The following is a 22,666-nucleotide window of genomic DNA, read 5'->3' as shown; positions in this document are numbered from 1 at the left end:
TTATTGAGGGTCGACTGTGTAGTTGACACAGTTCTGGATGCCATGTTCATGGTTATGACCTGAGCAAAACAGTCCCTGCTCTCACAGAACATTGGTCCAGTGGGCGAGACAGTCATTACCTCTAAACTCCCTTTTCCAAGTAGCCAGTTCGGTATGAAATATGTGCTATGATGTAAAGTGCAGGTGGCCATAGGAAATATGACAGGAGATGCCTCATTTAGAATGAGGGCTCAGGAGAGATCTCTTGGAGGAAGGAACATTTAAAAGGAGACTTGAAAGTTAATTAAAAAATAGCTAAGTTTGAGTGGGAGGAAAGAGGCTGAACCAAGGGCAGGCATGAGGCCCCAGGAAGGAACAGCTTAGTCTAGAGAATGAAGTAAGGCCACTGCGGCTGCTGGAAGGTGAACTCGTACCAGATTCTTCCAAAAAATAAATATATGTGTATATATATATATATATATATATATATATATATATATATATATATATATATATATATATAATTATTAATCATCTCTGTCCTTGATAAAGTCTTGAATGAATAGAGAATTTATTCCATTGCAGTATTAGATTGTGTAGCGGCAACACTGTTTCATCAACAGAAGAAGCTAAAGGGCTGTGTATAAGTTTTTGTTACTATGTACCACCTCTGTTGTTCTTCTAAAGCAAGTATTCATGCATGTATCAATGCTTAAACCATATTCCCTCTGTGATTGATTTTAAAATACAGACGTGAATTATATTTTTTAAAAACGTACCAGATTCTGCATGACCTCGTTGTGCCATTGAGGATCTTCCATTGTATCCCACTGGGCACCTGCCTTTGAGAAGGGAGGCAGCCGCACACAGTCGAACCTCAGAGTCATTCTTGACACTGCTTACGCCTCAGGCAATGCTTTTGACTTTCGTTCACGAGATACCCCAGACCCAACCCAAGCCTCTGTCATCTCTCTCCAGATGCTTTCACTGCCTCTACCTAGTCTCTGCTTCCTCCCTGTACCCACTCTTCCCTCTGATGTCCACACAGCAGCCCGAGGGTCCTTTTAAGACCGAAGCCATGCCACTCTCTCACTTCGTCCCAGCTTAGCCTTCCCCCTCCCCGTGTCCTCAAGTCCATTCTCTACGTCTGCGTCTTTATTCCTGTCCTGCCCCTAGGTTCTTCAGAACCATTTTTTTCTTTTTTAAGATTCCATATATATGTGTTATCATAGCACAGGGAGACTAGCTTGGTGCTTTGTGACCACCTAGAGGGATGGGATAGGGAGGGTGGGAGGGAGATGCAAGAGGGAGGAGATATGGGGATATATGTATATGTATAGCTAATTCACTTTGTTATAAAGCAGAAACTAACACGCCATTGTAAAGCAATTATACTCCAATAAAGATGTTAAAAAATAAATAAAGATGGTGATTATCTGCTTACCAAAAAAAAAAAAAAAAAAAGACCTAAGCCAGGGAGTGTCACTTCTCTGCCTAAAACTAGTGACTTGACGCCCCATTTCCCTCAGGGCAGCAGCCCAAGTCCTCATGATGGCCTATGAGGCCCTTCCTGACACTCTGGCCACCTGCCTGTTCCTCCAACATCCTCCCCCAAACCTGGGGCCTTTGGGACATCTTCCTCCATCTGGAACGTTCTTCCCTAGTACGTCCGCAAAGCACAACCTCTCACCTCCATTAAGTCTTTGTTCTTGTCACCTTCCCTCATCACACTTGAACTCTGCAGCTTCTGCCAGTCGGACCCTCTTTTCCCTCATCATCTTTCAACATACCGTGGACATGACTCGTTTGCCGTGTTTTTATTTATTTGATCCTCCTTCTGAAATGTAAGCTGCACAGATTCAGGGATCTTTATCTGTTCCTTTCACTGATGAATCTCAGTGCTTAGGATACTCCCTAACAGTGAGTACATTCTTCGACTATTCTTCATGATGCAAATTTTTAAAGGAAAAAAAAGAATGCAGGCACACCTTACAAGAATCAGTGCAGGTCATTGCAGCGTGGAACTTAAGGAAGAAAAGGTTACTGGTCTATGAACATAAAGACGTCATTGCAGTTGCTTCTGAATCTCTTGCCTGCATGTTTGCGAGAATTTGTGGTGTGTGCACCCATGTTTGTGAGCATGTATGGTTTTAGCCATGCATGTTTCCGTGTGCACATGCCTGTGGTCACGTGTGCTTACGTTAGTGGGCATGCATGGGCACATGCACGTCTGTGGCGTGCATCGTGGTGGGCATGCGTGGGTGCATGTGTGCATGTTTGTGGGCACATGTGCGCACTTGTTTAAACAAATGCACTAGCAGACATACCTGAACCCTGTCATGCAGAACTGGGGACTCTGGGCTTTGGGGGAGGGACCCTGGTTCTGTCGTTTCTCATGTCCTTCCCTGGAGTCATTCTTTAATGATCCACCTCACTGTGCTAAAAGTGAAGTCTCTGCTGAGTGTCATGGTCTCCTGCTCAGCCGCCCTCTCAGACGTCTTCTCGTCTCCCAGGGGTTTGCGTGGCCGAGTTCTAAGAACAGTGTGATTACCAGCGGCCCTTTAAAGTCACCTGGAGGACTCTTTGGCACAAACACAGTTTAAAGCACCTTCCTCCTTCTCAGATCTGGAAGGAGGCGGTGCCTTTTGGGACTTTGCAACTGGCTGCACTCACTCAGAGGTCAAAGCAGGGATGAATGGTCCTGCTGCCCGGGAGAGGAGGAGCTGCTGGGGCGGGTCCTTCATCCCTCGGTGGCTGCAGAGGAGACACTTCAATCCTCTGGCTCTCCGTTTCCTCGTCTGTCACTCACGTCTGGACCCGCACGCTGTGAGTCTGGAATTGAATCCTGGCTCTGCCTCTCCCCAGCTGGAGAGAGAGCTGGTGTCATGTCTTTGAGCTCAGTGTGTATTCTGTGTATCATGAGAAGAGGCATCTCGTGGTGTTCTAGTAGAATCATATAGGTGAAGACATGTGGAGATCTTAGCACCATGCTTGGCACATTGCAGGCCTTCCCAGTGGTAATCAATGACAGAGTTAAGTGACAGGCAAAGTGCTTTTCACATCTGCTGGCTTGAGAACACCAAGAACGTCTTAAATAACTTTGTAGCCCCTGCATGTTAAACAGCATATAGTGTACAGTATTTGTTAAAGGTTCACTATAAAACATAATAAGAGGGTGCATAATTAGCACCTCCCCCTTTTCTTCCTTGGGGAGGTTATGTCCTCCCTGCTGAGGGAGGGCTTGAATGACGGACTAAGACGTTTATGTTTATGCTTTAGGGGCAGGAAGGGGGCAATGGCAGGAGACATGGGCCCAATTATGTCTGAGGGCAGACATCTTCAGAAGATTATTGAAGTGGCCAAATCTTCATTTACTCATTCAATTTATCAAACGCCATTTTCTCCCATTTAAAAAAATCGTGGTAAACACACATCACAAAAATGTACCTTTTAACCATTTTTTAAGTATACGGTTCTGTGGCTGTAAGTAGGTTCACATTGTTGTGTGCCCGTCACCACCATCCATCTCCAGAACTATCTCATCTTATATGTATTATCTGCATATATCTATATTTGTATACAGATATATATATACACATACATGCACACACACTGATGGAAGCATTTTAAAGAAGAATAAGATTATATTGTACACAATGAACACTTTTTTTTTCTGACTGTTTACTCGCAGTTGAATGGATGAATATTTTCTGAGGGGCTCTACAGTCAAAGGCTGAGGGACATGAAAATGCAAAAGTATTGCCAGAGCAATATCGCCAGAGTGAGTTGGAGGTCAGGATCAAGAACTCGGTGGGTTCAGGACTGAGTCACTCACTCATCCCCCCAAATGAAGAAGTCAGAGAAATAAGCTGTAGAAATCAATAAGGCACATGTTCTTCTAGCAAGGAGCTCATGGTCTGGGTCTTGGGTTAAGCAGGGACAATCCAAGTATCATCCTTTCCTAATCCGTGCTTTGAGGGACTGCTGGGTGCCAGGCATTGTGCTGGGGTTTTGGCCTGAACGGGAGGGAGCAGGATATTCTTGCCTCTCACAGGGCATGGCCTCACCAGGGAAGGTCCACCTGGAGAGCCAGCATTGGAGATGCAGTGCCACCAGCCCACCCTCTGGAGCCCCAGGCACACAGAGAGCAGGGGATGGGTGATGGACGGTACCCTACTCTGCAGGTGTCAGGGGCAGGGACGGGGAGCCTTTGAGTTGAGTCCTGACAAATGAGGACAGTTGGAGGTGTTTGGGGCTGTCATCCCAAGGAAGGGGAGTGACACCTGCAAAGGTGTGGATGTGTGGAAGAGTAGGAGGCATTCACAACAGCACATTATACCAGGAGCAGAGGCCGATGATGTCAGGTTAGAGACCAGACTTGTGGTTGCCAAAGGGGAGGGGGGGTGGGTGAGGGATGGGTTGGGAGTTTGGGATTTGCAGATGCAAAGTATTATATGTAGGATGGCTAAACAACAAGGTCCTACTGTATAGCACAGGGAACTATATTCAATATCCTGGGATAAACCATAGTGGAAAAGAATATGAAAAAGTATGTATACAGATGGATAACTGAACCACTTTGATGTATAGCAGAAATTAATACAACATGGTAGATCAACTATACTTCAATAAAATAAATGTTAAAAAAAGATGATAGGGGCTTCCCTGGTGGCGCAGTGGTTGAGAGTCTGCCTGCCAATGCAGGGGACACGGGTTCGAGCCCTGGTCTGGGAGGATCCCACATGCCGCGGAGCGGCTGGGCCCGTGAGCCACAACTACCGAGCCTGCGCGTCTGGAGCCTGTGCTCCGCAACAAGAGAGGCCGCGACAGTGAGAGGCCCGCGCACCGCGATGAAGAGTGGCCCCCGCTCGCCACAACTGGAGAAAGCCCTCGCACAGAAACGAAGACCCAACACAGCCATAAATTAAAAAAACAAACAAACAAACAAAAAAAAACTACACACACAAAAAAAAAGATGATAGGAGAGAAGAAGAGACATCTGATGCAGAATAAGGAATCAGAACTTGGTAAAGGGCAGATCCTGCGCAGAGGAATCTGGTCTCAGGTATAGCTGTCCCAGGCAGGGGTTGGAATTGTCTTTCTTCCACGAACTGGTTTTGAGGCTAATTCCAGAAGGTCCCTGACTATGGGATGTTCCCTTATGTCTCCATGGGTCACTGAGCCCTTTGAGATATCCTGTGATTCAGTAACATTCTGCAATGTTATTTTTTTCTCAAAGTGTTTTTAAGGTTTGTTGAAGGACTGTCATTCTAAAAAAAAAATATATATATATATAATATATATTTTATATATATATATAATATATATTTTATTTATATATATATTTATTTATTTATATATTTATATATATATATTTTTCCCAATCCCAACTGTAGAGTTTTCTCTTATGGAGGATCGGGAGGTAAGAGTGTCACCACTCACCCTGTTTTATTCGAGGGCATCTCCCTTCCACCGTCTTCCTAAAGAAACATCACACAGATGTCCAGAGAGCACTGCCAGCCCTGTTGTTTTGGGGCGGCTCAGCAACTTTTAAGCCTTCTCATTTCTCCTCTGGTGTATTAGGAGTCCAGTTAAATCGGTTTGGAGTCCAGTGGGCTCCTGACTCCTGCGCGGGGGGACTGTACTCAGTGTTCGCTCTTGTCTCCTCGCGGCCGCCGTAACGTAAGGCCACACACACCTTCACCCCAGGTCTTCACGTGTCCGGGTTCATGGCATCACAGCCCTGCCGTTGCCTGGACTCAAGCAGGACAGAGTGGTAGAGAGGATGCATGTACTCTCTGCAGCCAGATCTGGGTCCAAATCCCAGGTCTACCATGTCACCAGGTGGGCTGGTTTTACCTTGACCTTCAGGTTCATCTCCTGTAAATTGGGTACCTCAACAGTATGACTGCCAGGGTTGAATAGTGTAATTTCTATGACAGCATCCATCCTGGCGCCCGGCGCCTGTAAGTGCTCTCTGACACCTCTCCATCAGCCCTTGCTACTGCAGCACACCCCCTCACCACTCCTCTGCAGCACATGTGACAACATAATCTGAACTGGCCAGGCTCACTTACCCTCCATGCCTTTGCTGGTCTCTTTACCTGGGATGAGAGGTAGATCACCCTCCTTTTTTGTCATCTGCTGGTTTCTTTCTGAACTCCTTCTTTCCTTTAAAACTGAGTTCAGATATCCCTGATTCCTTGAGAGGCAGGCTAAAGAAACAGATTGCAGCAAATGTTAACATATTTCTTTTGCAGCCCTGAGAGTGTCAGCATCATTCTAATGCTGGAAGCAGAGAGAATTCTGGGCCATCAAGTTTGGCTCAGAGAAGCAGAGTGTCCTCATGGGTCTTCCCACCCAGGCTCTGCAGAAATACGGATGTCCCTTATCCTTGCAGACCAAAGGGGTCACTCTTGGGCTAAAGCAGGGGGACATCTGGGCTGCCGGGATGTGGCACCCCCAAGCCTTGGACCTAGAGCCAGGCAGCCCAAGTGCAAATCCAGCTTGGATCCCTCCCGCTGAGAATCTCATCAATCAGAAGACCGAGATGACACTCGTTAGTTGCACCTGTCCTTTGCTCTTTTTCTTGCCAATAAGCAGAGACATCGCTCACAGCCCCACCTGGAAATTGCAGGATTGTGTAGAGCACTGCAAAAGGATCCTCCAGCAGATTGGAACAGGGATTTAGTTCTGGCTTTCAGACTTCAGGTCAGTCTCCTCACTGTGAACATCTAGACAGAAAGACCTGGAGACATTAGGTGACTTGCCTAAGGTCACATGTGACTGGCTGACAGCAAGGGTTCTAGGACCTTTTGACCACATCGCATAGGGCTATCCTTTCACCAAGGAATATCCCCTCCCAGCCTATCAGGGGGCCTCTGCATGCTGGTATCCATCTCAGACTTCTCGCCGCAATTCTGTTGTATTTCTTTACCCCAACTTCAACTCAACCTGCTATAAAAGAAGTGGAACCAAACCAAACCAACCAAACGAACAAAATCCAGGGCTTTGGGAACACAGCAGGTCACTCAAGTGTAAAGTCTTTTTTTCAAGTTTTCACTCATTTGTCATCAGTGTGAAGTTATTAAGGATTGACTGTGTTATGCTCAACATTGGAAGACCTTTCTGTAGTGTGGGGTTATGTGGTTCAAAGGATCTGACAAACCTTGATTTTATTTTTTTGTTTATTTTAAAATTTATTTATTTATTTTTGGCTGCGTTGGGTCTTTGTTGCTGCGCTTGGGCTTTCTCCAGTTGCGGCGAGCGGGGGCTACTCTTTGTTGCGGCACACGGGCTTCTCATTGCGGTGGCTTCTCTTGCACGGGCTCTAGGCACATGGGCTTCAGTAGTTGTGGCACACGGGCTCAGTAGTTGCTGCACGCAGGCTCTGGAGTGGTGCAGGCTCAGTAGTTGTGGCACACAGGCTTAGCTGCTCCACGGCAGGTGGGATCTTCCCGGACCAGGGCTTGAATCCGTGTCCCCTGCACTGGCAGGCGGATTCTTAACCACTGCGCCACCCGGGAAGTCCCTGACAAACCTTGATTTTTAAATCCCAGCTCTGCTGCTGCTTTGCTGTGTGGCCTTGGGGAAGTCAGTCAACCTGTCTGAACCTCTTTCCTCATCTGTAATCTCAGATAATGACTACTTTTAGACCCGCTTTTAAAAGGAAGTGAAACTGTCTTCTGTCATCCTGAAGATAATAGGGCCATTTTATTTCTTGAGAACTTAAATCATAAAGCAAACTATTTGGGGTTTGCACATTGTAGATGAAAATCATGCAAAGATCCTTAATTAGTACCTTGTATGCCTGAGTCAAATGACAAAATGCATACCAAAGAGGCATGCAATATATATACATATATATATATATACACAGTGCGTTTATGATTTATGTCATTCATTTCTCAGCTCTTTATGTTTTGGGGACTCTGTGTGAAGTCAGCAAACATTTCTTAGCACCCACTGTGCGTGACATGCCAAGGACACAGGAGTAAAAATGACAGATTTATTGAGAAGGGCTGACAGCTCACTCTGGAGATGATTGATTGCCTGAAACTTGGGAGCTTCCAGGATACAAGTCTTGCTAAGAAAAAGTGGGGTGGGGAGAGAACATGAGCTTTGAGGATGGACGGAGCAGTTCTCAATCCCCGCTCAGCTCATTATGAGCAGCGGAGTCTTGGGAACGCCACTTCACCTCTGTGAACCTGTTTCCTTTATTAATAAAACGAAGATGACCATACTTAGGTGGTTCATTGACACCTAGAGGGAAGGTGTCCTCTTGGACGGAGCAGTGGCACACGGCAGGGTCAGTGCTTGGTAGCTGGAAGTTGTACTCTTTGCCTTTGGACAGGGCAGCCCCTTCCAGCAGGACAGTGTTGAGGATTGCGGCCGTGCAGTGAGTTCTCTCCTGTGTCATCTGCAGGTTCAGAGATGCCTGGAGCGTCCCTGCTTCTTCCCTGTAGGCCCTGCCCTTGCAGATGTTGGTTGGGTGTTTGCCTTGCCCAGTCTGCAAGGGCAAGGGGGACACCGGAAGTGGTGGATTGCTCTCCAAAGACGGTTGACATTGCCCTGAACTGCATACGCCAGCAGCCGGAGCTTTGAACTCAAGGAACCTTGATTATAGATTAAGGGAAGAACATAAAAAAAGGCAACTGATAGTAAAATCGAGCAGCTGGTGCCTGGCTGCAGAAATAAGAGCGGATGCCTCGGCTTTATAGTCAGAGAAGTGGCGGGGTTGAGGGTGATTGGTGGTAGGGAGAGAGAGAGAGAGACAGAGAGAGAGAGAGTGAGAGAGAGGTTGGAGAGTTTGCTTAGGGAGAGACTGAGCAAACACAGCCCATCGAAGAGCAGTCTATTTACCCACCAGGGTGAGGGGCATCTCCGATTCAAGCTAGCCTTCCTGGGTTCAGTTCGTCACAGCTTTATTAAGCCGCCTCTGAATTCTGCTCTTAAACATCTGAGATTCTTTTCCCTTTCGTCTATTTGTTCAATCCACTTAACATTCACATAGTGTCATCTGTCTGTTAACCTTCCTGACCCAGGTCTTCTTCCTTACACTGAGCCCAGGGCTTGTCCAGACATGCTCATCATGTTTGTATGAACGTTCACAACTATGACCAGAGCACAGAGCCTTGGCTGGGCATGGTACTGTCTTCTTCACACCCACTGCCTCTTCTGAGCCTCACAGCCAACCCGAGAGGCAAACCTCCTGCTTCTCCAAGTCCTTCCGACCCTGAGTCCTTGCTTTGCACCCCACTCCTCACTGTCAGCTGGCGGGGAGTTCTCCAGTGACAGTTGGCCTCGTAGAATGATCTTTTGGTTTCAAACGCCTCCCCCATTGTAATTACAGAGCACATCTCTTAGTCAAATGGAGCTATGGGACTTCTTTGTTGTGGTTGCGTCTGAACAGTTTTGCAGAAATAAAGATTGGATGGATGAGGAAATGGACATCTGTACACAGACAAGGAAATCCCTTGAAATCTCCAGAATGCCTGCAAGCTCCTGTTAGTTTTTATATCAAAAGGCAATTAAGAGGCATAGCAGCTGAGGGAAGACAGTTAACCAAGGTGGTGACGATGTCTTCTTTTTTTTAAAAAGTTTTATTTATTATTTATTTTTAGTTGCGTTGGGTCTTCGTTGCTGTGCGTGGGCTTTCTCTAGTTGCGGCGAGCGGGGGCTACTCCGTTGCGGTGCCTGGGCTTCTCATTGCGGTGGCTTCTCTTCTTTCCGAGCACGGGCTCTAGGCGCACGGGCTTCAGTAGTTGTGGCGCGTGGGCTCAGTAGTTGTGGCTTGCGGGCTCTAGAGCGCAGGCTCAGTAGTTGTGCATGGGCTTAGTTGATCCGCGGCATGTGGGATCTTTCAGGATCAGGGCTCGAACCCGCGTCTCCTGCATCGGCAGGCGGATTCTTAACCACTGCACCACCAGGGAAGCCCAATGGTGTCTTTTCAAAAGAGACACGTTCTGATGGAAAGGTCTGGAAACTGGTCAGGGATTCTTTCTCCGAGAACAGTTGGCAAGTGTGTTTATTTGTCTATCTCTGTCTATACTTCCATCATCTATCGAGCTGTTTTTAATGCAGGTTTAGTACCCACTTACCCTTCGTCATAGCCCATGCATGATATATGACTCACACCAGATTACTTGTGTTTTTTCAGAACGGAAGCTGGGTAGCAGGTGACATCGTCCAAAACGATGTTTGAAGCATCTTGTATTTTCTGAGTACACACGGTGTGCAGGCACCTTTCATACGTTATCACATTTATTCTTACAACAGACCTACCAGAGGGGTGTCGCTACGCGTCTTTGACCAATGAAGAAACTGAGGCTCAGAGAGGCGAAATGATTTTCCTAATGTCACACCCCTGGCAGGTGGCAGCGCCAGGATTCACACCCAGGTTGGACTCCAAAGATTGTTCACTCCCAGTGTAGCACAGTGCCTTCCACAAAACTATCTTTATTACAATAATAATGGTAATAATTACATTAATTCAGCCAGTAGTTATTAAAGTCTTATTTTGTGCTGCAGTAAACTTTTTTTATGTCACCCTCAGGCAACACTATGAGTTGGGTCTAATTGTTTATCTACACATTACAACAGAGGAAATGGTAGCTCCGGAACGTTAAGTGACTTTCCTAAGGTCACACAGCTGGGAGGTGATGAATGTGGGACTTAAACCAAGCTCTGTTTGATTTCACAGTTGGTACCTTTAACCACGCCACTTACACCCTCTGGGTGGTGGAGGAGGGGTATCTTGGGCCTTCTGTTTATATAGTAGCAGATATTAGAGTAAATTATTTCGGAAATATCTATTTGTAGTTCCTCATTCCCTATCCTGCATTCTAGCCAGACTTAGCTCCCCACTATTCCCATACGCGCGCTCCAGGAACCACCCCTCTGCAGGTCTCCAAGCTGCTCTTCCACCTTAAAATTTCATTGCATCTTCCCGGCATGGCCAAGACCTACCCATTCTTCAAGGATGAGCCAAGATGGCACTAAGCTTCATCAGTACTAACCTACACTTGTGAAATGGGTCAAACCCTGAAGAAGTCAGGTGAACTCATGTGCAGCTATATGCGACACGAACATAATTCCGTTATAGAGCACCCCTGTCTGCCAGGATCTCAATCATGCTCTGGATCAAAGCCTGCACTCTAATACCAAAGAAGCACACTGTGATTCTACGGAACATGGGTCCAGCCTTGTTACCCGGAGACCAGCATTATGAGGAGGGCCTGCTGAAAATGGGTGACATTCAAGCTACTGCCCTCTGCTCTAGTCACTGTGCTGTCTTCACTGGCCTTGATTCTTGGCTCACTTCCGTTACTTGACATGTGAGGTCTCTCCTGTATGCTGTGCTCCTTTTAAGGACCAGTTTTAATTCACTTCTGCCTTGGACGGACCCCTGCATCCTACTGAAAGCAACATCTCCCAATCTGAGCTAACCTTGCCCTTTACCTCATCCTCTCGAAAACTCTGAGAGCCTCCTCACGATGAGAATTATTATTTGCGAAATCGGCTTTCATCTCTGCTAGACCGTAAGCTCCTCGAGGACAGGGGCTGTTTTATCATCCATCTCTGGGTCCTCAGCCCCTATCTTGATGCCTTGTACCTGGCTTTGGTCAATTGACCATAAGTGAGTAGGAAGAATATGAATAAAGTGGACAGAAAACTTGCAGTGACTTTTTCCATTATCATCACTGGCATGGCTTTTCACGTTTGGGCTCTTCATGCTGTTGTGAGTCATCATGGGACCCCACTTACATTTGCTGGTGACCAGTATATATATGAGTAGACCTTAACTGGAAGAATATATATATATGTTTTATCTTTGGAGTTACATAGCCGTGAGCTTGCATCCTAATACTAGTTATAAGCTGTAAGTCTATGAGTATATAGTTTCACTTTTTTGAACTTCAGTTTCCTCAGAGGAATAGTGGAGGAGATAATGATCATCTTTGATGAGTACTGTCCAGGTAGAACGTGACATTGTATGTAAAACACCTGGTATGGTGCCTGACTCAGGTTGATTTGTAAGAACGGGTGGCTTCCTTTATTCTTGCTCTGATATTGTGGTTGTTACTGTTAATATTTATGGAGTATCCAAAGCAACGATCAGATAATTTGCTCATCTATGTATAGAAGATCTTATCACTTAATATCAACATACATCCTAGAATTAAATTATGTTCAAATATATTGGTACGATGGGTTGGAAAATGGACCAAAGTGAGCAGTCTTGTTTTCCAGTGTGGACTCTGCAAACTAGCTTGGTGGGCTTGGGGATCATCTTCCTATTTGCTGAGTCTACTTCCCAATGGCAACATCTAGATAAGCCACTATTATTTTAATAATTGCAATTATAGTTTTAAAAGCAACTGGTGCTTCCCACGTCTCATGCACTATGCCAGGCGCTCTCCCTGTAGGGTCCCCTTTGTTCCTCATGACCATTGATTTTTAAGATGAGAAAACCAAAGCTCAGAGAGGTCAAATGAATTGCTCAAGGTCACACACCTCGTAAGAGGTGAGTCCGGTGTTTAACACCTGGTCTGTGTGAGGTACAAACCAGAGCTCTGAGGTTCCACCACGTGTTTTCATTCCATGCCTCTGGTCCTCTGGTACACAAAAGACCTGTGAGTTGTGTTTGCTCCCCAACCCCTCCCCCCCACCCTCTGGCATCTTGGACCTCGTTGCTGGATCAGGTCTTACCCATTAGAAAAATTCTCCCTGCAGATACCCTCGGCCCAATGTGATATTGCACAGCAGATTTTCTGGTCTGCGGTTTTAAATCACCCATGTCATTTAAAGCTGTGTGAGAAGCTTGAAAGCCTGCTTCCACCCAACGTCATTTAATCCAAGCAACACAAATGTGAAGAAAATAAAATGCTGCCTCCAGTCAAAAAGAGAACCTACACCCGTTGAGTATGCACCGGTGCCAGGCATCCTTGATGACATCCCGTCCCACACTGGCTCTCGAGAGGGAACCTTCATTTTACCTGCAGATGGTGCTTTTCTGGGTGACACAGAGACTGGCGCTGGCAACACTGACACATGGCCACTCATGCACATTAGAACCCCCGTCTGGGTTGACTCATTAGGTAGGAGCAACAGGTCCAGCAGCCAGTGTGAATGAAAACAGCAGAGGGGATGCCAGGATGGGGAAGCACGTTTGTTTCAGTGTTCCAGCAGCTCTGCAACCTCATTTTTTATAGACAGCATTTCCAACTAGGCTACTTGTGTGGCAGCTTCGAGTTCCTTAAGTGGCCGGCTTTTATGAACAGGAGCATTTGTTTGTGAACCTATTTGGGTTGATACGTAAAAATAACAATAGCAAAAATAATACCCGTGATTTAACTGCAGTCCATTGTTGCTCTGCACCTTGGCTTTTATTTCTTTCGATACCAACTCCAGAAGGGAACTGATAGCCCCCTTTGCAAATGAGAAAACTGAAGTTCAGAGAGTTTAAATTGTCTTAAGTCACACGAAAACATCATTATCACGGCTGTAGTTTTGTTTTGGTTTTTAATGTGAATAAGAAGGGGTGAAAATAGGGGAGGAATTATAGATATTTTGTTCTGACTTCCAGGTCTGTATTCAAAGGGCACCCATCTTGTGAAGGTCATACTTCCTCCAGCTCGTAGGAGAATTATCCCAGGAACCTAATTGGTATAATTTTATTCAGTGAGGTGTCTCTGAGCAGTAAGATAGATTTTTTCCAGAAGGCTCGGCAGTTTGAGTCCCACCCAACGGTGACTTGCTTGGAATTTTTCCAAATTGCCAGCTTATTTACTCTGTTCAGGTTTCAGATTCCCTTTCTTTAAAAGAATGGAGTGGTGATGGTACCAAGAGGAGGGGGCAGCAGTGGTGTGCTGATGAATGTTCAAAACTGGCTCCAAAGGAAAAAAGGGGTCGAAACACTGGTCAATTTCCCTGATGCGTATACGCCCATCATGGCCAATTTCAAGCTACCAACTTGAAGGCAAAGAACATGAAGTTTTGCAGTATTGACACACCACTGCCTGGTAGGGGATATGCCACTTAAACATGAAATAACTCTGTAAATGGGTTTCTATAGACGTTTGATGTAAAAACAGTTTGATTGAACACATGTTTTATTATTTTTTTTATTTTTTTTTTTAGTTATTTCTGAGATATACGTTTTAAAGTAATAACTAGGATTATTACTTATAACATTATACCAGAACATATAAGATTTTTAGAAATTTCATGTAATGTCTGAAACATTTATATTAACATATTTCCATACATATTTCCATACAAATACAAATATAAGATTTTTAGAAATTTCATGTAATGTCTGAAACATTTATATTAACATATTTCCATACAAATAACCCAATGAAAGTTCAGTATTAGTTGTTTTGTTTGTTTTTTTATACTGCAGGCCCTTATCAGGCATCAATTTTATACACATCAGTGTATACATGTCAATCCCAATCGCCCAATTCAGCACACCACCATCCCCACCCCACTGCAGTTTTCCCCCCTCGGTGTCCATATGTCCATTCTCTACATCTGTGTCTCAACTTCTGCCCTGCAAACCGGCTCATCTGTACCATTTTTCTAGGTTCCACATACATGCATTAATATACGATATTTGTTTTTCTCTTTCTGACTTACTTCACTCTGTATGACAGTCTCTAGATCCATCCACGTCTCAACAAATGACTCAATTTTGTTCCTTTTTATGGCTGAGTAATATTCCATTGTATATATGTACCACATCTTCTTTATCCATTCGTCTGTTGATGGGCATTTAGGTTGCTTCCATGACCTGGCTATTGCAAATAGTGCTGCAGTGAACATTCGGGTGCATGTGTCTTTTTGAATTACGGTTTTCTCTGGGTATATGCCCAGTAGTGGGATTGCTGGGTCATATGGTAATTCTATTTTTAGTTTTTTAAGGACCCTCCATATTGTTCTCCATAGTGGCTGTATCAATTTACATTCCCACCAACAGTGCAAGAGGGTTCCCTTTTCTCCACACCCTCTCCAGCATTTGTTGTTTGTAGATTTTCTGATGATGCCCATTCTAACAGGAGTGAGGTGATACCTCATTGTAGTTTTGATTTGCATTTCTCTAATAATTAGTGATGTTGAGCAGCTTTTCATGTGCTTCGTGGCCGTCTGTATGTCTTCTTTGGAGAAATGTCTATTTAGGTCTTCTGCCGATTTTTGGATTGGGGTGTTTGTTTCTTTAATATTGAGCTGAATGAGCTGTTTATATATTTTGGAGATTAATCCTTTGTCCGTTGATTCATTTGCAAATATTTTCTCCCATTCTGAGGGTTGTCTTTTCGTCTTGTTTATGGTTTCCTTTGCTGTGCAAAAGCTTTGAAGTTTCATTAGGTCCCACTTGTTTATTTTTGTTTTTATTTCCATTACTCTAGGAGGTGGATCAAAAAAGATCTTGCTGTGATTTATGTCAAAGAGTGTTCTTCCTATGTTTTCCTCTAAGAGTTTTATAGTGTCCAGTCTTATATTTAGGTCTCTAATCCATTTTGAGTTTATTTTTGTGGATGGTGTTAGGGAGTATTCTAATTTCATTCTTTTACATGTAGCTGTCCAGTTTTCCCAGCACCACTTATTGAAGAGACTGTCTTTTCTCCATTGTATATCTTTGCCTCCTTTGTCATAGATTAGTTGACCATAGGTGCGTGGGTTAATCTCTGGGCTTTCTATCTTGTTCCATTGATCTATGTTTCTGTTTTTGTGCCAGTACCATATTGTCTTGATTACTGTAGCTTTGTAGTATAGTCTGAAGTCAGGGAGTCTGATTCCTCCAGCTCCATTTTTTTCCCTCAAGACTGCTTTGGCTATTCGGGGTCTTTTGTGTCTCCATACAAATTTTAAGATGATTTGTTCTAGCTCCGTAAAAAATGCCATTGGTAATTTGATAGGGATTGCATTGAATCTGTAGATTGCTTTGGGTAGTATAGTCATTTTCACAATGTTGATTCTTCCAATCCAAGAACATGGTATATCTCTCCATCTGTTGGTATCATCTTTAATTTCTTTCATCAGTGTCTTATAGTTTTCTGCATACAGGTCTTTTGTCTCCCTAGGTAGGTTTATTCCTAGGTATTTTATTCTTTTTGTTGCAATGGTAAATGGGAGTGTTTCCATAATTTCTCTTTCAGATTTTTCATCATTAGTGTATAGGAATGCAAGAGATTTCTGTGCATTAATTTTGTATCCTGCAACTTTACCATATTCATTCATTAGCTCTAGCAGTTTTCTGGTGGCAGTTTTAGGATTCTCTATATATAGTATCATGTCATCCGCAAACAGTGACAGTTTTACTTCTTCTTTTCCAATTTGTATTCCTTTTATTTCTTTTTCTTCTCTGATTGCCGTGGCTAGGACTTCCAGAACTATGTTGAATAATAGTGGTGAGAGTGGACATCCTTGTCTCGTTCCTGATCTTAGAGGAAATGCTTTCAGTTTTTCACCATTGAGAATGATGTTTGCTGTGGGTTTGTCATATATGGCCTTTATTATGTTGAGGTAGGTTCCCTCTCTGCCCACTTTCTGGAGAGTTTTTATCAGAAATGGGTGTTGAATTTTGTCAAAAGCTTTTTCTGCATCTATTGAGATGATCATATGGTTTTTATTCGTCAATTTGTTAATATGCTGTATCACATTGATTGATTTGCGTATATTGAAGAATCCTTGCATCCCTGGGATAAATCCCACTTGATCGTGGTGTATGATCCTTTTAATGTGTTGTTGGATTCTGTTTGCTAGTATTTTGTTGAGGATTTTTGCATCTATATTCATCAGTGATATTGGTCTGTAATTTTCTTTTTTTGTAGTGTCTTTGTCTGGTTTTGGTATCAGGGTGATGGTGGCCTCATAGAATGAGTTTGGGAGTGTTCCTTCCTCTGCAATTTTTTGGAAGAGTTTGAGAAGGATGGGTGTTAGCTCTTCTGTGAATGTTTGATAGAATTCCCCTGTGAAGCCATCTGGTCCTGGACTTTTGTTTGTTGGAAGATTTTTAATCACAGTTTCAATTTCATTACTTGTGATTGGTCTGTTCATATTTTCTGTTTCTTCCTGATTCAGTCTTGGAAGGTTATACCTTTCTAAGAATTTGTCCATTTCTTCCAGGTTGTCCATTTTATTGGCATAAAGTTGCTTGTAGTAGTCTCTTAGGATGCTTTGTATTTCTGCGGTGTCTGTTGTAACTTCTCCTTTTTCATTTCTGATTTTATTGATTTGAGTCCTCTCCCTCTTTTTCTTGATGAGTCTGGCTAATGGCTTATCAATTTTGTTTATCTTCTCAAAGAACCAACTTTTAGTTTTATTGATCTTTGCTATTGTTTTCTTTGTTTCTATTTCATTTATTTCTGCTCTGATCTTTATGATTTCTTTCCTTCTGCTAACTTTGGGTTTTGTTCTTCTTTCTCTAGTTTCTTTAGGTGTAAGGTTAGATTGTTTACTTGAGATTTTTCTTGTTTCTTTAGGTAGGCTTGTATAGCTATAAACTTCCCTCTTAGAACTGCTTTTGCTGCATCCCATAGGTTTTGGGTCATCGGGTTTTCATTGTCATTTGTCTCTAGGCATTTTTTTATTTCCTCTTTGATTTCTTCAGTGATCTCTTGGTTATTTAGTAACGTATTGTTTAGCCTCCATGTGTTTGTCTTTTTTACGTTTTTTTCCCTGTAATTCATTTCTAATCTCATAGCGTTGTGGTCAGAAAAGATGCTTGATATGATTTCAGTTTTCTTAAATTTACTGAGGCTTGATTTGTGACCCAAGATGTGATCTATCCTGGAGAATGTTCCGTGCGCACTTGAGAAGAACGTGTAATCTGCTGTTTTTGGATGGAATGTCCTATATATATCAATTAAATCTATCTGGTCTATTGTGTCATTTAACGCTTCTGTTTCCTTATTTATTTTCATTTTGGATGATCTGTCCATTGGTGTAAGTGAGGTGTTAAAGTCCCCCACTATGACTGTGTTACTGTCGATTTCCTCTTTTATAGCTGTTAGCAGTTGCCTTATGTATTGAGGTGCTCCTATGTTGGGTGCATATATATTTATAATTGTTATATCTTCTTCTTGGATTGATCCCTGGATCATTATGTAGTGTCCTTCCTTGTCTCTTGTAACATTCTTTATTTTAAAGTCTATTTTATCTGATACGAGTATAGCTACTCCAGCTTTCTTTTGATTTCCATTTGCATGGAATATCTTTTTCCAGCCCCTCACTTTCAGTCTGTATGTGTCCCTAGGTCTAAAGTGGGTCTCTTGTAGACAGCATATATATGGGTCTTGTTTTTGTATCCATTCAGCCAGTCTATGTCTTTTGGTTGGGGCATTTAATCCATTCACGTTTAAGGTAATTATCGATATGTATGTTCCTGTGACCATTTTCTTAATTGTTTTGGGTTTGTTTTTGTAGGTCCTTTTCTTCTCTTGTGTTTCCCACTTAGAGAAGTTCCTTTAGCATTTGTTGTAGAGCTGGTTTGGTGGTGCTGAATTCTCTTAGCTTTTGCTTGTCTGTAAAGCTTTTGATTTCTCCATCAAATCTAAATGAGATCCTTGCCGGGTAGAGTAATCTTGGTTGTAGGTTCTTCCCTTTCATCGCTTTAAGTATATCATGCCACTCCCTTCTGGCTTGCAGAGTTTCTGCTGAGAAATCAGCTGTTAACCTTATGGGAGTTCCCTTGTGTGTTATTTGTCCTTTTTCCCTTGCTGCTTTCAATAATTTTTCTTTGTCTTTAATTTTTGCCACTTTGATTACTATGTGTCTCAGCGTGTTTCTCCTTGGGTTTATTCTGTATGGGACTCTCTGCGCTTCCTGGACTTGGGTGGCTATTTCCTTTCCCATGTTAGGGAAGTTTTCGACTATAATCTCTTCAAATATTTTCTCTGGTCCTCTCTCTCTCTTCTCCTTCTGGGACCCCTATAATGCGAATGTTGTTGCGTTTAATGTTGTCCCAGAGGTCTCTTAGGCTGTCTTCATTTCTTTTCATTCTTTTTTCTTTAGTCTGTTCCGCAGCAGTGAATTCCACCATTCTGTCTTCCAGGTCACTTATCCGTTCTTCTGCCTCAGTTATTCTGCTATTGATTCCTTCTAGTGTAGTTTTCATTTCAGTTATTGTATTGGTCATCTCTGTTTGTTTGTTCTTTAATTCTTCTAGGTCTTTGTTAATCATTTCTTGCATCTTCTCTATCTTTGCCTCCATTCTTTTTCCGAGGTCCTGGATCATCTTCACTATCATTGTTCTGAATTCTTTTTCTGGAAGGTTGCCTATCTCCACTTCATTTAGTTGTTTTTCTGGGTTTTTTTCTTGTTCCTTCATCACATAGCCCTCTGCCTTTTCATCTTGTCTATCTTTCTGTAACTGTGGTTTTTGGTCCACAGGCTGCAGGATTGTAGTTTTTCTTGCTTCTGCTGTCTGCCCTCTGGTGGTTGAGGCTATCTAAGAGGCTCGATGGGAGGCTCTGGTGGTGGGTAGAGCTGACTGTTCGAACACATGTTTATTAAGTAACCGCAGCTCAGTTTTGCCGTTACTGGTTGTGTGTGTGTGTGTGTGTGTGTGTGTGTGTGTGTGCTGTCCACACACCCTGTTGGAGAATGACAGTGAGTTAGGTTCAGCTACACAAAGAGATCCCTCTTCCTCCAGGAAGTAGCTTTAAACTCTGGTGGACCAAAACTATCTGCTTTGTTTCTACTAAAAAGTCCAACCTGGAATCTTAGATTTTAATGGCTTGATGCTCTCCACTGCCAAGAGGAAGTCAGGGAGAGAAGTCAGATTGCCTCTGTCACGTCTTCTGGGTTTTCCCCCATAGAAAATATGGCCCCAGGACGGCCTGGAATCAGATTCCATCAGGAAAGATTGTGTTTGGCTTCAGACATGTGACCAACCCTGACTTAAATACCACAGGGTGTCACAAGAAATCCAGATGCAGACAGCATCACTGTGCCACTGATGACACCAGGGATGCAGACGTTTATGTTTCTGATCTACCATCCTTTCCACACGGCTTTCGTCCCCACAGCTGAAAGATGGCTGCTTTAACATCCACTACTGTTTTCTGTCTGTGCCAAGTCAGAAGACAAAGTCAGAGAAGGGACACACAACCCAAAGGTCACAAATCTGAGGCTTCTTCTTCCAAAGCTTTCTGGTTTGCTCCATCTGACAATGTATGCTTTTCTCTCCATAACCAGGAGAGGCTCTTAAGATCTCTCCTGGCTGCGAGGGACTCCAGAGGGAGAGTAATTTTGAGTAGGCACACTGCTTTCCCTGACGAAGTCTGTTATTTATTTATTTATTTTTTGTAAGGAAGGAGGGCACTATGGATACTTAGCAGACAGTTTGCAGTATGAGCACCACACAGACCCTTCTGGATCAGCAGGGAGATGGGGTTACAGGAATGAGGAGGGTCCTCAGAGTAAACATCAGTGGCATCTGACTGAATTATTATAATCGTTGCTTTGACGCTGTTGAAGTATCCAGACAAGTTTTGCGAAAATATTAAAGTGGACTTCTCTTGAAAAAGTATCTCATCATTTGCTACTGAGACCAGTAAATTCCAACAAATGGATTGTAGTGGGTGGATACTGTGAGAACAGATGAATCAGTCTATGAGTGTGTAGTGAAAATATATTGGTCATTTCCTGGGTCTTTTTTTTTATTGTTGTTGTTAATTTTTTGGAACATCAAGCCTCTCTTACTGACGAGACTTCCTTTGTTTCCCTGCTAGGCCAGGGAGTTTCACCCCCAAATCAGTGGGTCTTCCACTTTCAGGTTGGGTTACAGAGCCATTAACAGGCAGAGTTTAAGAATTCACATTCTTAACCACTATGTTATATTGCCTCTGAAGACTCAAAGAAAGATGATGCTTTCCAGCCATATGGGCAAAGCCATATCATAGTAGAGCACTACGTCTTGTGTCCGCCATTTTGTATTATCATGCAGTATGCGCCCCAGGCATCTCTGAACCTTGTCCCACGCAGACCCTCACCTTTCCCTCAGCTTCACCCCAGCTGTGAGGTTGGAGGATAGATTGGGATGGTGTTTGGGGGAGGATGTCTATTTCACACACATCTTAGGTAATAGTAACACCAGTATTTTATCTTTAATGGAATACGGGGGTTGAGAATCATACCCAGGGCTTTCCATGCACTGCCCTGTTCACACCTCATGACAGTTCTGTGAGGTCATTACAGGTGTCATCACCCATGAGGAAAGGGGCTCAGAGAAGGAAAGTTACTGTCTCCAGTTTGCCTGCTGGGCTCTGGATCCTAGGCGTTTTGACTCTAGACTCTGTGTTGACCTTTCCACAAACACAATGATTTGTATTTTAGGTCATGTCAAATGTCCCTGGGTCCCAGAGTGGTGGTTTCATAATATGTCTGATATAAAAGTGGTTATGACAAAATGCCATAGATCTCTGTATTCCCATTATAGAATAGGATTTCTAGTTTTATTAGTATTAAAAGAATGGCTTGTGGATTCTGAGTCACTCACACAGTTTTAGATGTTGGGATTGGATTGTATATACCCGTGGTTTGAGGGAATTCCTGTTATTGGAATTTTCATTCATTCATACATTCCTCTCGCACTAAATGAATGTCAACTGTGTGTCAGCACCATGTTAGTTGCTGGAAATACAAAGATGAATAGGGTGTGGCTTCTCCTCCAGCAGCTGGTGGTGATGGATATCTCTATAATCAACTGAGAACTAATGTTTATGGATGCTTTTCTCTCCTTGGTACAGTGCTCTTAGTAAGAGCTCTAAGGGACACAGAAGTGAAAAGTATCATTCTTGTTCTCACTGTGTTTTTGAGAAAACAGGGGGAAATACATTAGTGATCAGAATGAGTGGGGTTGGGCTTCTGGGGATAAAAAGGTGATGGGGAAATTGAGGTGAGCTTATGAAGGTTGAAGCACCAGGCTTTGCCTCCCCCAAAATAAGAGCTTGATTTTAGTCAAATGGTCCTGCATTTTAATCCCTAAACTTCCCATTAACTAGCTGTATGCCTATAGGAAAATTAATTAACCTTTCTGAGTTACAGTTTGTCTATTGTTAACATAGGGATAACCATTCCAGTCTACTTTGTCGTGAGGAGGGAATTTGAAAGCCTCTATGCATTAATTTACTATTACTGCTGTAATACATTGGCACAAACGTAGTGGCTTAACACAACGCAAATTTATTAATCTAACAATTCTGGAGGTCAGAAGTCTGAAATGAGTCTCCCTGGGCTAAAATCAGAATGTTGGCAGGACTGCATTCCTTTGTGGAGGCCCCAGGGGAGATTCTGTGTCCTTATCTTTTCCAGCTCCTACAGGCTGCCCACATTCCTTGGCTGGTGGCCCCTTCCCTCTCCCCAGCCAGCAGTGGACGATAGAGTCTTTCTCACGTTGCATTGCTTGGTCACTGTCTTTTCTGCTTCCGTCTTTCACTTAGAAGAAGCCTGGTGAATACATTGGGCACACCCAGGTAATCCAGAATAATCTTCTCATTTCTTTTTTTTTTAAACTTATTAAAACTTTATTGATCCACTTATTGGCATTATTTTAACTTTTAAATAACATATCAGAAAAATCAATGGGGATATTCCCATTTAAAAATTTTGTGTTGCACATTTTTCCGTTATTAAGTATTCTTCAAAATCATACTTTTTATTGGCTGTCTAATATATC

General features: G+C 43.3%; 1 protein-coding gene across 1 annotated transcript in view; it reads left to right on the top strand.

Annotated features, from left to right (window-relative positions):
- The window catches only part of FAM135B (family with sequence similarity 135 member B), a 178,448-nt gene that overhangs the window by 18,137 nt on the left and 137,645 nt on the right, over positions 1-22,666 (top strand). The window lies entirely within an intron of this gene.

The sequence above is a fragment of the Eschrichtius robustus genome, chromosome 17 (assembly GCF_028021215.1).
Source record: "Eschrichtius robustus isolate mEscRob2 chromosome 17, mEscRob2.pri, whole genome shotgun sequence".
In the NCBI taxonomy this organism is placed as follows: domain Eukaryota; kingdom Metazoa; phylum Chordata; class Mammalia; order Artiodactyla; family Eschrichtiidae; genus Eschrichtius; species Eschrichtius robustus.
Note: the sequence above shows the minus strand (reverse complement) of the source record. Positions and strands in the feature narration are given on the sequence as shown.